At 38.9% G+C, this 8116-nt stretch overlaps 1 long non-coding RNA gene across 1 annotated transcript; it reads right to left on the bottom strand.

The window, feature by feature from the left end:
• Positions 1–1974: 1974 nt before the first annotated feature.
• On the bottom strand, positions 1975–4736 carry LOC127569362 (uncharacterized). Its single transcript, XR_007956188.1, has 3 exons — positions 4702–4736; positions 3261–3377; positions 1975–2028 (listed from the first exon to the last, which is right to left on the bottom strand). It is a non-coding gene; the product is annotated as an uncharacterized LOC127569362 (long non-coding RNA).
• Positions 4737–8116: the final 3380 nt, after the last annotated feature.

The raw sequence follows: 8116 nt of genomic DNA, 5'->3' as shown, positions 1-8116 counted from the left end.
CTCTCTGTCACATCTGCAGAGAACTGTATGGATCCAATTCATTCTCTAAACTTTAATTTAGCTCTACCTGAGAATTTAAGATAGGCACCAACATACCAGGTGTCGTAAACAAGCACATTGTGTATTACAAGATTGATGTGTCCAAGGCACATGCTTTGCATAGAGTCATAGAGCTATACAGCATGGAAACAGGCCCTTCAACCCAAATCGTCCATGCCAACCAAGTTACCCAAATGAGCAAGTTCCATTTGCCTACATTTGGCTCATATCCCTCTAAACCTTTCCTATCTGTGTAACTGTCCAAATGGCTTTCAAATGTCATAATTGTACTTGCCACTACCATTCCTTTTGGCAGCTCGTTCCAGAAACCCACTACCCTCTGTGTGAAAAAGTTGCCTTCCTACACTATTCAGCCTTTCCTTATAACCCAAGCCCTCCAGTCCCAGTAACATCCTCGTAAATCTTTTTTGTACCCTCTCCAGTTTAATGACATCCTTCCTAATAGCAAGGTGACCAGAAGTGTATGCAGGTATCAATGTGCATTGATACCTCTTTTAATAAACTGATATGCCCTAAACCTGGATGTATTTGGGAAAAAACAGATCTACATACAGGCTGTTACCAGAAAGACGCATTTACAAATATTTTTTTGAACGTGGAATCTGGTAGCTGTGGATTTCTCCTCCTGGCTTCACATTAAAACCACAACCTGTTGCTCACCCATCCCTCTCCCAACTGGCACATGAACCAACTTCCCAGTAACTACATTCCCCCCAACAGCAATCGTCCCCAACTCCTATTCTCAGTTGCTCATCTTTTCATGGCTATCCTCTTCTTCCCAAGGATCATTCCCTGCAAAATGTTAACACCAGCAGTTCACTACATCCAATTTCCAGGCGTAAAGTGCATAAGCGTATTGTTATATTAATAAGCCAATACAGGTTTTACCCCCATTTAAATTTGTTTTCTATAATGTCAATGACTGTTTGGAGCTGGTGTTTTCAATTTACAAATTTGTTTTCTGCAATAATGGAAAGCACACCACTCTTCACGCATGGGAGTAAGTTATAGTAAAAGGCACATAATGTATTTCACCGACCCTTTTTGATTTACTAAATTTTGTTTAATGAAACTTTTACCATGAGGGTGTCCCTTTCATAAATTGGGGAATGGCTTTACTGGGTGCTGATGCATGTCAAACAACACCCAATCACCATGTTGCCCATTTTCACAGGGCTTGTACAAGCCTTGATAAAGCTCAAGCCGCCCGCGAGATTGTTTAAGCTCAACAAAAACTTGCTCATCTAATGCCCTGCTCCCGCTATTCGTTTCTCTGTTTTCTATTTCAACCCTGGTATGGGAATTCAAGCATGGAATTGAGAATCATAAAACACATCATCTGCCTGGCAGCCAACCATCAACTATTTGTCCTTTGGCAACACTTGGTACCATGTGCATTGAACAGAATGCACGGATTACAAGAAATCCCTGGATAGAACACATTGGTGCGCATATGTTAAAATAAAATGTTCCTTGTTATCACTGGAAGTTGTCCCAATACAACTATGGCTACTGATGATCCCTGAAATCATGGTTGCTCCTTAACTGCTATCCTTAAGATTGTAAATGCTGCACTGAGTGGAGGCTTTGCCCCTGCTCTGTCCTCTGTCTTCCACAGAAATAAAGGGAGCTGGAATTTCCAACATACTTAACAAGTACAGCATTATAACTTGGATCCAAGCCAACAGAAACCAAATCACCTTTTAAATATCACTGATAAACTGCAATAACTGGCAACTTCCATGTTTAAATGTTTCAAATTACTTATCAGTGCTGAAATGTAAAAACTCCCTTCTGCTTCAACTGCCTATACCACATTATTAAGAAATGTTTGAAAGTTGCATCACTTACCACAATAAAATTCATCACTTAGATCTAAACAATCCTGCACACCATCGCATTCTGCATTGGGTTTGATAATACATTTTCCATCAGCACATTTGTATGTGTTGGTCGCACAATTCACATCTAACAAAGGGCAGAGGAAGCAGAATTAGTATTATTGAGGTCTGGAGATATGGAATGGTAATAGCAGAGCTCAAACTAACACATTTATCCCAATAAATAAAATCTTATTGGTTATAAATGAGGACAATATAAATTGAAAATGTTTGATAGGTTCAGATTTCTTTGCTTGTTTCATTGGTAGCTGAGTAAATCTATTTATGTTGGTTAAGTTGCCTAGTAAAATAATGGAAAAATTAATGTCTGAGAGTATATCAGGGGCTCCACTATAATATTGTATTTTTGAGCTATAAATAGGATTGACAATTCTGCAAATTCCATTTTTGTTGGTTCATAAATAAAAGCATTTCCATAAGCAAAATAGAAGCAAGCAACAATGCCTAGCAATTCATTGCGTTCAATACTGCAGATACTAAATTATGGTTAAATTTAGTGAAATTGAACTCTGCTTTTTATGATTCCCTGTTATGTATAAATAACAAATGTCTTCACCTATAAGTACCTTTTAAAGACACTTTTTAAAAAAAATTTTGATACCAGAATACATACTGAAAGTAATTTTAGTCTAAAGTAAGGGGTTGGCCAATTTAGGACTGAAATGAGAAATTTCTTCACTCAGAGTGGTGAACCTTTTGAAATCTCTACCTCAAGGGGCTGTGGATGCTCAGTCACTGATTTCATTCAAAACTAACTAAGATGATAAGAAGCATAGATCAAGTGGACAGTCAGAGACTTTTTTCCAAGGACGAAAATGGCTAACACGTGGGGGCATAATTTTAAGGTGATTGGAGGAAGGTATAGGGGAGATGTCAGAGGTAAGTTTTTTTTACACAGAGAGTGGTAGGTGCATGGAACGCACTGCTGGCAGAGGTGGTGGAGGCAGATACATTGGGGACATTAAAGAGACTCTTAGATAGCCACATGAATGATAGAAGAATGGAAGGCCATGTGGCAGGGAAGGGTTAGATAGATTTTAGAGCAGGATAAAGTGTCAGCACAACATCGTGGGCTGAAGGGTCTGTACTGTGCTGTAATGTTCTATGTTCTAACATTAATAAATTTTGGGCCAGTAGAGGAATCAGGAGATATGGAGATTGGGCAAGATAATGGTGTTTAGATAGAATATCAGCCATGTTCTTCTTAGGTGCAGGAGGGAGGGGGATTCAAGGGGCACAATGGCCTCCTTCTGCTCTTCCTTCTTATGTTCTTGGTAAGGCCAAGGATATGCCATGTACCTGTTTTTTCACAATTGGCCTCATCAATGCCATTAGGACAGTCGATATTTCCATCACATAAGGTACTAATGGGCAAACAACTATTTTTATGGCATGCAAAGAATCCAGCAGCACAATCTGAAAATGGACCAGAAACAAAACATTAATTTACAAGGTACCAGACGCCATTTGGAGAAATTGCATCTGATGTGCTTTGCTTGAACTTATATTCGAGAGTTTGTGGCAGAGTGCCATGATGTTGTTCTTGGCATCTTGGTCTGATTTTGTTTTACAATGGATATTTTTGCATTGCAAAATAAACCTAATGAAATTGAACTCTGCTTTTGATGGTTCCCTGTTATGTATAAAAAAACAACTGTCTTCACCCATAAGTACCTTTTCAAGAGATGCCTTTTCATTTTTAAAAATTTTGGTAACAAAATACATAGTGAAGTAATGCCTTTTACTGATGTACATAATTACAAAACTAATTGAATAACAACTTCAAAAACATCTGAAGTAAAATGATAAAGATCACTGAGTAAGTTCTCTCCAAACATGTCTCACTTCCCCACACTAACTACCTTTGTGTCACAGTGGATGAATGCACCATAGTGAGATGGTGGGGTCAGAGGGCAAACAAGATATTGAACTACACAGAAGAGGAACCTTCTTCTGCGATACTGACCCAGCTGTAGAAGAAACAGATTGCACTTATGGCTGCAATGGGAATGGTCTGATTCTATCTGCAAGTTTGGAAGCTTAAAATATACATAATCATTGCTGGAATTCTGATTGGCTTTTTATTACTCCCACTATAAAATTTTGTATGTGTGTGTTTTGCGATCCATACATCAGGTGGGTGCGAAGCTCCTCTCTTCTACACTTGTGTCAATGGACAGGATTGTGCTGATGGATTTAAAGTGCACCTTCCAAACTTTCTCGCCAGCTCACCCTGGCGTGGTGGCACAAATCACGTTGGAGGTCAGATGTGACTGCACCTGAGTTCTTGCTCTGCCTCTAGACTCACCACAGATGTCCTGAGCTGAGAAGCCAGGTACATTTCTGCACTCAAACGGTTTATTTAAAAAATATTTTAAATAATGTTCATTTATTGGTTAATGTACGTGTCTAAAGTGGTTTAATCTATTTATTATTTACATCTTTTCAATCATCTTTGATCAGCCGAATCGAGCTGATAGATAACTGCGCTTTGAGGAAGGGCCATGGCAGTAATGCCAGAAGGACGTTCAAGGGCTGTGAATATGAGCCTTGGGGGTCATGGGACTTGGGGGTCGAGGCAAGACAAGCCTGACACATGCCATTGGTTTAATGCTATTCAGCCCAATAACTCCAGAAGAAAATGTTTAAGAGATAGTCAACTTATTTTGTTTGAAAAACAGTCTAATCAAAATTGATTTAAAACTATCAGCTTTTCACAATGAGAAAGAAAGTTTCTTACCACAATTGGCTTCATCACTCATATCTTCACAGTCATCAACTCCATCACAGACCCATATTAAGGGCTTGCACATATTATTCTGACATCTAAACTGGTCTGATGTGCACACTAGAAATAGGCCAGATAAAGAGCATGTGAAAAAGAGTTGAAGATTTGCTCGAGTGCCTCACCCAGTGTTAGAACTCTGTTCTGTTTTTATGACGAAATGAAGACCCCTGATTACAACTTCTGTCTGACCATGGTTCAACAGACCAAACATGTATGTACATTTGGGTTCTTGATTTTAAACCAAAATTCAGAAGGCATTGGAAGAGGCAGCTCCACAAAGATTTCATAGAAAAGTAACACTAATCAATGAGAAAATTTGGCTCTATGGATGGAAGACTGATTGAAAGATTGGAAAAATGTGCATTTCTGCAACTGCTTTGTGGAGTGGGTGTAGTGGGAGGTTAGTGGGAGGCAGTGGAGACTTAAGGAATCCGATCTTACTTCTAATATATAAACCGGGCTAAATCTGAAGCAGTAGTTGCACTAAATTATTTCAAATGGTTAACCCATCTTAGAGGGATGGTTCACGTTTCAGATCGACCATCCTTCAGTCCTGATACAGGGTCTCAACCCAAAGCATCGACAATCCCTCTGCCTCCAAAGATGCTGCCTGACCTTCTAAGTTCCTCCAGCAGTTTGTTTTTTGTTCCAGATTACAGCAACTGCAGTCTCTTGTGTCTCCAAAAATCAGATGGAAGTCTTGTTTGAGACTTCTAAAACCTTTACATCTCAGCTGACTCAAATCTATGCTTTAGGAGGTGGGTATTGGGGGCATGGACGGATACAGAGAGAAGTATATCTATTCAGATTTGATATTTGGAAATAATATAATGTGGCAACGTAAAAAATTTGGAAAAGTTGACACCCAACAAAAAAAAATCTGACATTATTAAAATCAAGTACATATTTTCCTCTTTTCGCTCTTCCATTAACCTATTCTAGTCTGCTCTGCTAACTATTCCAGCCCTGAAGCCTCATTATTTTGCAGTTTCTGTCCAATTCCCATTCACTTTTTCCAAGTTTCTCTTTCATAAAATGCACCTCCTGCTTTCACAATAAGAGGCGAAGGAATGAGCTTATTGTTTTGATATATTTCCTACTGATTGCAATCTAAATGTATGCAAGCTAAAACCAAATGTTGTTTATCATTTAAAAGGAATTCCCAAATCAAAGTGCATTATAATGACTAAATCAGGGTCCCAGAATGACCTCTGCTGTAACACTGTCCATCAACTGTTGAAAAGAATGAAGCTGCATGTGACCATTTGGGAGGTCATGTGGTTAGGAGAGCTTGGTCTGGCTAAATTACGGCTTAGCATGGCACCATGCAAGAGGTTTAAATCACCCAGTGATCGTCATTGGCGAAGGGAGCCAGAGCTTAAAACTGTGTGCCAATATAATCATTCTTCCCTGCTGTGAACTGTTTTCCACCATTTTCCTGCAGCTTCACCCAAGTTTTACCGAGGGAATTTTGCCAAAGTTCAAGCTAAAATACTATTTTATCTGTTCAATCATCTCTTTAAAGATGTGCTTGCATCAATACATCTATTTATGTTTCTCTAAATGTAGAGAATCAATCTTATTTCCCTTTGCAGAAAAATTGTTTAACAGAATTTTGAATAATTGGTCACGTGGCTATACTCGGAAAGCAGAAAGTCCTAAAAAAAAGTGACTTAGCATTGTTGAACTGATTAACAATGAATGCAAACATTTCAGCAACAACTGGGGGGAGATTATCTGACCAAAATGATACATAATCACTGAGATCTAAATGACTAAGCTGTACAAATAAATCAATTGGTGCATTCCTTTATTACAAAAAGATTTATTCTTATATATATTTGAACTGAAACTACTTCTATGATAAATAGTCCTCTTTAACTTACCACAGTTCAACTCGTCACTTCTATCTTTACAATGAACCCAACCATCGCACTTGTTGCTCATGAGTTCACATCTTCCATCTCCACAGATGTGCATTCCTTGGCATTCTGCAGAATAATTTATTTAGAGAACATACTAATTGAAGGAAGGGGAGAATATATTTAATGTTCATACTTCTTTTCCCTCACTGGCCCTAAGGTGTTGCCCATATATTAACCAAAAGGCAGATACACAGCTGTCACAGAGCAGATTAGGTTTTAGCCATTTAACAAACTACAGGTCAGTTGAGAATTTTAAAAATGAAGTTGCATCTATCACGTCACAGTACAACGAACAAATCTGAGATTTTTTGACAGAAGACTCAGATAAATGTGAGGGAAATCTTCCTATGTATTTGGACTTGTTAAAAAAATATTTCAACTCAGTCCATCATCCAAATCCAGTTGGAATAGCACCACAGCTGTTAGGAGTTGAGGACAGGCAGATCAATGGATAAAGAAGGATGCCCCACAATAGTGTGGGGTGAGATTTCCCCTTAGTCAGCATTTTATTCCTCTTGGGTTACAATGACTCTTTCAAATAGATATTTTTAAAATGTCCAGTGTCCTCCAGCTCAACAGTGCATGCTGTAAGCCTCTGCTAGTCTTCTTAGAAAATTGTGAGCACTGGAGGCTTCACTGATTCACTTGTCTCAAAGTTAAATTTCTGTTAGGTGTCCAAATGGAGTTTTCAGCCTGCACTTCCAGCAGGAATGCAGTAGCCAACTCCCAGCAGTTACTTTAACTTCTCATTCTTGACGGATAAACTGGTTAAAAGCAGTGCTAATGTACACTGAAGGAAATCCAGGGCAATACCAAAAGCAATACTTAAAATTGAAAAAAGATAATCTTAAAATAGAACGTAACCTGATTCACATACTTTACCTTACCAGTGGAAAGGGCTTTAAACTAAATAGTAGGGGGTGGGTTCAACAGATTGGAAAAATGGATGAAACAAAAGGGAAGGAGAGTGCAGGAGAGGTTACTGAAGTCTCCAGAATAAAAAATGAGACAGAACATTTAGAAAAGGATAAGAAGTCGCAGCTGAAAGAAGATCACAGCTGGGTGCTAAACATCCAAGGATACATATCCTATTTGAAAGGCAGGCAGTTGGGAAGAGAGGGTGGGGTGACTCTGTTGGTAAAAAAAAATGAAATCAAATCCTTAGAAAGAAGTGACATTGGATCAGATGATGTAGAATCCTTGTGGGTAGAGTTAAGGAATTGCGAGGGTAAAAAGACCCTGATGGGAATTATATACAGGCCTCTGAATAGTAGCCAGGTTGTGGGGTACAAATTACAACAGGAGATAGAAAAGGCATCTAAGAGAGGCAATGTTAAGGTACAGGCATGGTAGTGTAGTGGTTAGCGTAATGCTATTACAGCGCCAGCGACCCGGGTTCAATTCCGGCCACTGTCTGTAAGGAGTTTGTATGTTCTCCCCGT

Source organism: Pristis pectinata, chromosome 4 (assembly GCF_009764475.1).
Source record: "Pristis pectinata isolate sPriPec2 chromosome 4, sPriPec2.1.pri, whole genome shotgun sequence".
Classification (NCBI taxonomy): domain Eukaryota; kingdom Metazoa; phylum Chordata; class Chondrichthyes; order Rhinopristiformes; family Pristidae; genus Pristis; species Pristis pectinata.
Note: the sequence above shows the minus strand (reverse complement) of the source record. Positions and strands in the feature narration are given on the sequence as shown.